We start from the raw sequence: 8468 nt of genomic DNA, 5'->3' as shown, positions 1-8468 counted from the left end.
TTGCATTTTGTGGAAATCACCTTACAACAGTGCCAGGCATGCATAACTATAAAATCCGAAGGCTGATTATGCTGTCAGATCATTCTAGACAGATATTTTGGAAGGTCAAGATATGACTTCAAATAATGACAAATGTGAGGGAATGACATTTTCCTTCATTTGATAGAAAAATTATTTTGGTATGAAAAGGCCAATTCAGAAAAAAATAACCCCACAAGCTTAACTACCAGGACACTCGCTTTTGCCTCACAAGATGAGTTAAAATAGATGTCTACTACTTTCTCTTGACACATCATTTTGCAGTCCCCTGCCAAAGCTTGCTATGACTTTGTTTCACACACTGTTTAAAAACCTAATCCTCCTAGACCCTTGGCAACTTTCCCAAAACAGTGTCCTGAACGTTAGCTGCGCATTAGAACCGCTAGGGAGCTTTGAAAAAGACCCAAGCCCAGGCTCAGGCCCAGGCCCAACCCCAGACCAACTGAGTAAAAACTAGGATTTCCCACATCATCCAAGGCAATTCTAACGTGTGGCCTCGGTTGACACCACTGCCACAAAGCACAACTCTACCTGTGTGACTCCAGCTGACTCACATCTTGCTTGAATTCAAATATACTAAGAATTGCTTTTCTTCTGTGCAGTTGTGCAGGTGGGCAATTGTTGCCTGTTGGAGTGCTGAGGCCGGGAGGTTGCGGGAAGCAGACCTTCGAGGCCTGGGTTGCAGGCAGCAAGCATGCAGCTGAGGCCTATACTGGGCTGGTACTGGTTGCAAGCCCTAGGCTAAGCTGGGGGAAAATTTGGTGAAAGCAAAGAATAAGTGACCAATAACAATTTTGGGAGAGACTTAGGGAATATATATCAGGAATGAATTGTCTAGATCATATAACAGCATCTGATTCAGCTATAGAAACTGAAAATCAAAATAACTCTTTGTTTGGTAGCAACTTATTTAAAACTCAATGTGTTCCTTATTCACTGAAATGGAGGCAAAGCAATTCTATTAGAATGGGTGGGTGGGGCTGGGGAAAGTGGTGGTGGGAAAATGGAGACAGCTATACTTGAACAACAATTAAAAAAAAAAAAAGGAAAATTTGTTCGTTCACCTGAAAGTGTTCAAGCAAGAGATTCATCCAGTGACTCATCTTTAGAACCAAGACCATTGACTCTAAAAGCTATTTTTAAAAGACTTTAAAAAAAGGAAATATAAGTCAACAGGAAGACCAAGGGGAAGGGAAGACCAAAAGAAAGAAAAATAACTAGATCACAAATAAATAGCAAATAATTTAAAGATAAAAGACCTAGGTTTCCATTTTTAGAATCAGAGAATGGAAGAAAACCTGTGCTTTGCAGAAAAATGTTAACCTTTGAGTAAGCAGTGCCACGAGGGTTTTTCAACTACCTTGGAAAACTAAAGTATGGATACACCTCAAGGAATCCTCGAAACGGATGAATGTTGAGGAAGATTTAGAGAAAGAAGACCTTGATAGTCGTAATATAAATACTTGGATGACAATGCATCTCTTTCTCCTATTGAAAGAGTCAGCGGAAGATGAAGTTGCAACAAATCTTGAACGTGATGATGAATGTGATATCGAATTGGTGAGTTTTATTTTGAGAACACAATGTCTAGATAAGCCAGTCAGAGAAAAAAAACAAGCACCATATGATTTCACTCATATGTGGAATCTAATGAACAAAATGAACTAACAAGCAAAGCAGAGGCAGACTCATAGAGTGCAGGATGACAGCTGTCAGAGTTGGGGGGCGCTTTGGGAAGCTGGTGGGATGGAGGGATTGAGCAAAAAAGGGAAAAAGAGAAAAAGCTCGGGGACACGGAAAACAGTGTGGTGAGTGCTGCAGGAGGGGAGGGCGGTACAGAGAGATAAATGATGACGGATAGAGACTTGACTTGAGGTGGTGAACACGCAATACGTTGTGCAGGTGATGTGTTGTGAAATTGTGCACCTGAAACCTGTATAAATTTGTTAAGCAGTTTCACCCCAATAAATTCAATAAGAGAGAGAGAGAGAAAGAGAGAGGGAGGGAAAGGAAGGAAGGAAGGAAGGAAGGAAGGAAGGGAGGAAGGAAGGAAGGAAGGAAGGAAGGGCTCTAAAGTAAATTAAAGAAATTTCTTTTTTTTAATTTTATTTATTTATTTTTTTTAGAGAGGGAAGGGAGGGAGATACAGAAAGCGAGAGAGAAACATCAATGTGCGGTTGCTGGGGGTTATGGCCTGCAACCCAGGCATGTACCCTGGCTGGGAATCAAACCTGGGACACTTTGGTTCCCAGCCCGAGCTCAATCCACTGAGCTACACCAGCCAGGGGAAACTTCTTAAAGAAATTGTGCGTTAGCGATTATAGATGATGAATTTTTGAAGTATAGCCATATTCAAGTGGACATCAAAGAAGCCCAACTAAAAGAATTGTGTACTAACATAATAACTGGATTGAGCAAAAAAAATATTTTTAAAAGGGATTAAGGTGGAAACTCAGGAGGAACTAAGGCAGTGGAAAGAATCACAACATGTGAGATTGCTTAAATAAAAAATGTGTTTACTTTAAATAATTGTGCTTATGTTACATATAATTTGAAAAAAACATTTACACTTTTTGTAGAAAGTCAGCATAAATTTTTGGCTCAAAGTTTCTCTAGTGTTTTTTTTTGTGGAGGGAATACAAATAAAATTTAGCAGTTTCAGTTGCGGTGTACCTTTGATGTGAAAAATTGTAGGGCACCCGGCTCACCTTATGAAATTCTTTTGTCCTTGCTCTATTTCGGGCACAAGCATCTTACTTTGCTTTCTCTTCCTTTGCTGTTTTACTCCAGCTAACTGATGGTATAACCTGTGAGAAATGTATATGGAATTGAAGGCAAATACTTCAGAAAAAATATATATATACTGAAAATTAACCTTGTCATCCCTTCCCTCAAACATACCACATTTAGACTTTCCCCTCACATCCTCATACTTATTTAATTTTTAAAATTATATTTAATTGATTATGCCATTACAGTTGTCCTGATTTTTCCCCATTCGCTCCCTCTCCACCCAGCACATCCCACTCCCTCAGGCAATTCCCCTACCATTGTTCATGTCCATGTGTATAAGTTCTTTGGCTACTCCATTTCCTATACTGTACTTTACATCCCCATGGCCATTCCGTAACTACCTATTTGTACTTCTTATTTTTTTAAAGATTTTATTTATTTATTTTTTATTTATTTATTTTTAGAGAGGGAAGGGAGGGAGATAGAGAGAGAGAGAGAAACATCAATGTGCAGTTGCTGGGGGTCATGGCCTGCAACCCAGGCATGTACCCTGGCTGGGAATCGAACCTGCGACACTTTGGTTCGCAGCCCGCACTCAATATTTATTTATTTTTAAAGAGAGGGAAAGGGACGGAGAAAGAGGAGAGAAGCACCAATGTGTGGTTGCCTCTTGTGCATCTTCTGCTGGGGACCTGGCCACAACCCAGGCATGTGCCCTGACCAGGAATTGAACTGGCAACCCTTTGGTTTGCAGGCTGGCACTCAATCCACTGAGACACACCAGCCAGGACCTGATTTGTACTTCTTAATCCCCTCCCCTCTTCAATCATTCCTCCACAGCCCCCTCCCATCTGGCAACCATCAAAACACTCTCCATATCCATGATTTTGTCTGTTCTTCTTGTTTGCTTAGTTTGCTTTTTAGATTCAATTGTTGATAGATTTGTATTTTTTGCATTTTTATTGTTCATAGTTTTGATCATCTTTTTCTTAAATAAGTCCCTTTAATATTTCATATAATAATGGTTTGGTGATGATGAACTCCTTTAGTTTCTTCTTCTCTGGGAAGCTCTTTATCTGCCCTTCAATTCTAAATGAAATCTTTGCTGGGTAGAGCAATTTTGGCTTGCAGGTCCTTGCTTTTCATGACTTTTTAATATTTCTTGCCAATCCCTTCTAGCCTCTTGAGAAATCAACTGATAGTCTTATGGGAACTCCTCTGTAAGTAACTAACATCTTTTCTCTTTCTACTTTTAAGATTCTCTCTGTATCTTTAAGCTTTGGCATTTTAATTATGATGTGTCTTGTAGTGGGCCTCTTTGCATCCATCTTGTTTGAGATTCTCTTTGCTTCCTGGACTTGCATGTCTATTCCCTTCAAAATTAGGGAAGTGTTCTTTCATTATTTTTTCAAATAGATTTCAAATTTCTTGCTCTTTCTCTTCTCTTTCTGGCACCCCTACGATGCAATGTTGTACTTCTTGAAGTTATCCCAGAGGCTGCTTATACTTTCCTAATTTTTTTTTGGATTCTTTTTCCCTCTTGTTGCTCTGATTGCTTGTTTTTTGCTTCCTTATGTTCCAAAGCATTGATTTGATTCTCGGCTACATCCAGCCTACTCTTGTTTCTCTATAAATGGTTCTTTATTTCAATTATTGTATCCTTTGTTTCTGAGTGGATCTTTTTTATGCTTTTGAGGTCTTCACTAAGTTCCTTGAGCATCCTTATAACTAGTTTTGGACTCTGCATCTGATATATTGTTTATCTCCATTTTGTTTAGCTCTTTTTCTGGAGTTTCGATCTCTTCTTTCATTTGGGTCATGTTTTATTGTCTCCTCACTTTGGAAGCCTCCCTATGTTTATTTCTATGTATTAGGTGGAGCTGCTTTGATTCTGTGTCTTGGTAGTGTGGCCTAAATAGTAGGTGTCCTATAAGGTCCAGTGGCACAGCCTCCTCTATCACCCAAGCTGGGTACTTGAGGTGCACCCTTTGTGTGGGCTGAGTATATCTTCCTCTTGTACTTGAGCCTTGGTTGCTGTTAGCAGGTCAATGGGGAGGATTTACCTAGGTCAGTCAGCTACAAGAATTGGCTATGATCACTGAGCACCACCCTCTGCCCTCTGTGGAGGATCAGCTGTGCAGGGGCAGGGTGGTGGTGCTCTGGCATGGTCTGTAGCTGTCCACTGGGTGTGCAGGCCCTGGGGTTTCCTGGGTGGTGCAGGCCATGGTCAGCCCCCACCTATGTTTTGCCTGGGGCCACCCTGCCTGAGCTACAAAGCAATCTGAGATGGCTGCTACTTGTGCTGGGCTTGGAGAATTCCATATGAAGCCAAGCTGTGAACCTAGGCTGGCTGCTGCTAGTGCCATCCCTGGGACTCACTGAGGCCAGCTATTTCTTGTTTGATAGGATTCAGGAAGTTGTGAAATGTGAGCCAAGACCAGCCATTCCTGTGGAAAAGCAACTTGGTTGGGCCAGAAGTTGGGTGGGGCAGAGTCTCTGGGGATTTCCAAGGTGGGTCAAACAGTGTTAGCCAGGTTGATGGAGTCTCAACTATGGTACCAGCTTGCCCACTCTGTTGGGGGAGGGTTTAGAAAAGGGACAGTGGCCTCTGTTCACCTTGGTGCCAGACACTTTAGTTCCTCCCTATACACCACTGGTACCTTTCAAGCTGCTACCCTGATGCTGGAGCTCAGAGGGAATGAGTGTGAGTAGGTGAGTCCATGTGTGTGTTCTTTAAGAGAAACTGCTTGGGGCTCCAGAAGTTTCTTCCATTTCTTCCACCTACTCAATCTCCACTGGCTTTTGCTGCCAGAAGTTATGGGGGCTTATCTTCCTGGCACTGGAACTCTGGGCTGAGGGGCCTGGTGTGGGGCTGGGACTCCTCACTCCTGAGATATCCCTCCCAAATTTTTATCCACCACACATAGGTGAGGGATCAGCCTGTTCCGAGTCTGCTCCCTTCCTACCAGTCTGGATGAATGTGGTTTCTTTAATTCTGTAGTTGTCAGACAGACTTCCATTCAACTCAATTTCTGATGGTTCTGAGTGATAGTTGTTCTATATTTTAGTTGTAATTTTGATATGGTTGTGCAAAGAGGTGAGCCATGTCTGCCTACGCTACTATCTTGACTGGAAGTCTTTGTCACCTATTTCATTGTAGATGAAGGTATCAAGAAAGATAATTTCCCAAAATAGTTGCCTTTCACAGTTCTGCAGTTTCTGGTTTGGCCCCAATCTCCTCTAAATAAAACTGGATTTGTCCTTGGCAAGAGAAAGGAAAGGTTAACACAAAGTAAAGGACCAGCTGACTCTTCACCCAGAATGGAGAGAGAGAAAACAAATCAACACTCTCCTTTTCCTTCATCTCAACGTCCATCTGCAAACGCCCTCTGCGTCAGGTAAGGATGAAAGCCTGTTGGTATTTCCAGAACCATTTCGGTAGGAAAACCCAAGTAATAAACAGGGGATGCACCTTTCATCTACTCTACTAGATCAAAATCTCACTAAAACATGAAAGAAAAATAACTGCTAATATTGATAACATCTTTTGATCATTCACACTCATTGGGCGTCTTGCTGTTTGAAAGTAGTCTCTTTCTACAGGTGATGTATTATAGAATTATACCCCTGAAACCTATATAATTTTATCAACCAATGTAACCCCAATGAATTCAAAATAGATAGATAGATAGATAGATAGATAGATAGATAAAATAAAGTAATCTCTTTCTTCTCTAAGTATCAGGGTGGTGGGTGTCCAGGAGTGAAGGATGTTAGATGCCCATGTAGCTTCATTAATGATTGTTGAGTAATTCTAGATGAACTTCTAATCCTGATTCACCCAGAAATTATGAATATAATTTGATTTATGTACTGATGCTGCTCCCTCATGTCTTTGCTACATGAAAAAATCAAAAGCTGTAAACAAGACAATGTTGCATAGCAAATTAAAAAGTTACACATGAGTGTCTAAGTTATATATAATTGATTAAGTTATATAAAATTAATTAAGCTAATTTTAATACCTTTTCTTCTGTCCAACCTAATCATGAATCAAGGCTTCCCATAGTTCTCAGAGCAAGAAGAATTTCCATATTCAAAATGACATACTTGAAATGTTGGAAATGTTTAGGCTATTAAGTGATTAACTAAATGAGCACTATTTGCTTGTAAATTGCATAATGTAAAATGAATATTACTTTCAGATATTCAAATAAAATACATAAAACATTGAGCATCATTGCAGTCGCCTTTGATTAACTATACTCATGGAAAAAAGTGAGCTGAATAAATGAAAAGTTAGAACATGTTTCTAGAAGGGAAGGCAAGTGTCAATTCTAAAAGTAATATATAAATGCCACTTTAATCATCATAAAAATGGGAATTTTTAAATGAGTGAAATGATTTAAAAGTTTATCTGGAAGCATAAATGTAAGGAAAATAAGCTAACAAAAATTAAAGAAAAATAGTGAGTGGAATAATTTATTTTCCCAGATATTAAAACTTACTGTGAAACCTGTTATATAGCATCACCCTCTCCTATAGCTGCAGCTGGTCTTTTTGCATTGTCTCTCCTCTTGCCCATCCAAGTCTAGAATATTAGTTCACTGTAGGTTGTTTTCCTTGACTGGTACTATTGTAAATAGTCCTATAAGTATCCATTTCTTGCCCTGACTGGTGTAGCTAGGTGGATTGAGCGTGGGCCTGCAAACCAAAGGGTTGTGGTTCAATTCCCAGTCAGGGTACATGCCCAGATTGTAGGCCAGGTCCCCAGCAGGGGGAGGGTGAGAGGCAACCACACATTGATGTTTCTCTCTTCTTCCCTTCCCCTCTAAAAATAGACAAATGGCCCTGGCTGGCATAGCTCAGTGGATTGAGCGCAGGCTGTGAATCAAAGTGTCGCAGGTTCGATTCCCAGCCAGGGTACATGCCTGGGTTGCAGGCCATAACCCCCAGAAACCACACATTAATGTTTCTCTCTCTCTCTCTCTCTCTCTATCTCCCTGCCTTGCCTCTCTAAAAATAAATAATTTTAAAAAGAAAAAAGTTCATTTAAAAAAATAGATAAATGAAATCTTTTTTTTAAGTATCCATTCCTCAATTTTTCTGTTTGAATATACCACCTGTTTCCTGCTGGGCCTCTGACTGATACTCTTGTTTTTATTTTTTTTTTTAATTTTTTCAAAGTCTTAATGGCTGTAGTTTATTTTATTTTATTTTTTAGAGTTTATTTATTTATTTTTAGATAGAGGGAAAGGGAATGAGAAAAAGAGGGAGAAAAACAGCAATGTGTGGTTGCCTCTCATGCACCTCAACTGGGGACCTGGCCTAGCAACCCAGGCATGTGCCCTGACTGGGAATCGAACTGGCGACCCTTTGGTTCAAAGGCTGGTACTCAATCCACAGAGCTACGCCAGCCAGGGCATTTATTTTTAAGTCTTGGTAGCTATAGTTTAAATTTCTAATACATAATAAATTATGTAAGCTTATTGGTAAAAAGCCTTTTCAAACACAATGCAATTGTAGGCTTACTGAGTGATTCAGAAGCCCTTTGCTGCATGGTCTCTCTCTCCCTGGCCTTTCAGTTTAAAATTACAGGTGAAACTAAGGGCAAAGGGGCCAGAGGAAACCTCCAATGCTAACAGCTCAGCAGCACTTACTGTCTATGATATCTGGCCTAGGATCTTTGAGCTGCG

At 40.3% G+C, this 8468-nt stretch overlaps 1 pseudogene; it reads left to right on the top strand.

Moving 5' to 3' along the window:
• Positions 1-864: 864 nt before the first annotated feature.
• LOC123829964 lies at positions 865-2754 on the top strand (annotated as a pseudogene).
• The last annotated feature ends 5714 nt before the right edge of the window (positions 2755-8468 follow it).

This window comes from Phyllostomus hastatus, unplaced genomic scaffold (genome assembly GCF_019186645.2).
Source record: "Phyllostomus hastatus isolate PE091 unplaced genomic scaffold, TTU_PhHast_1.1 phas_scaffold_12, whole genome shotgun sequence".
NCBI classification, from domain to species: Eukaryota; Metazoa; Chordata; class Mammalia; order Chiroptera; family Phyllostomidae; genus Phyllostomus; species Phyllostomus hastatus.
The sequence above is the reverse complement of the archived record's forward strand: the minus strand, read 5'-3'. Positions and strand labels throughout refer to the sequence as shown.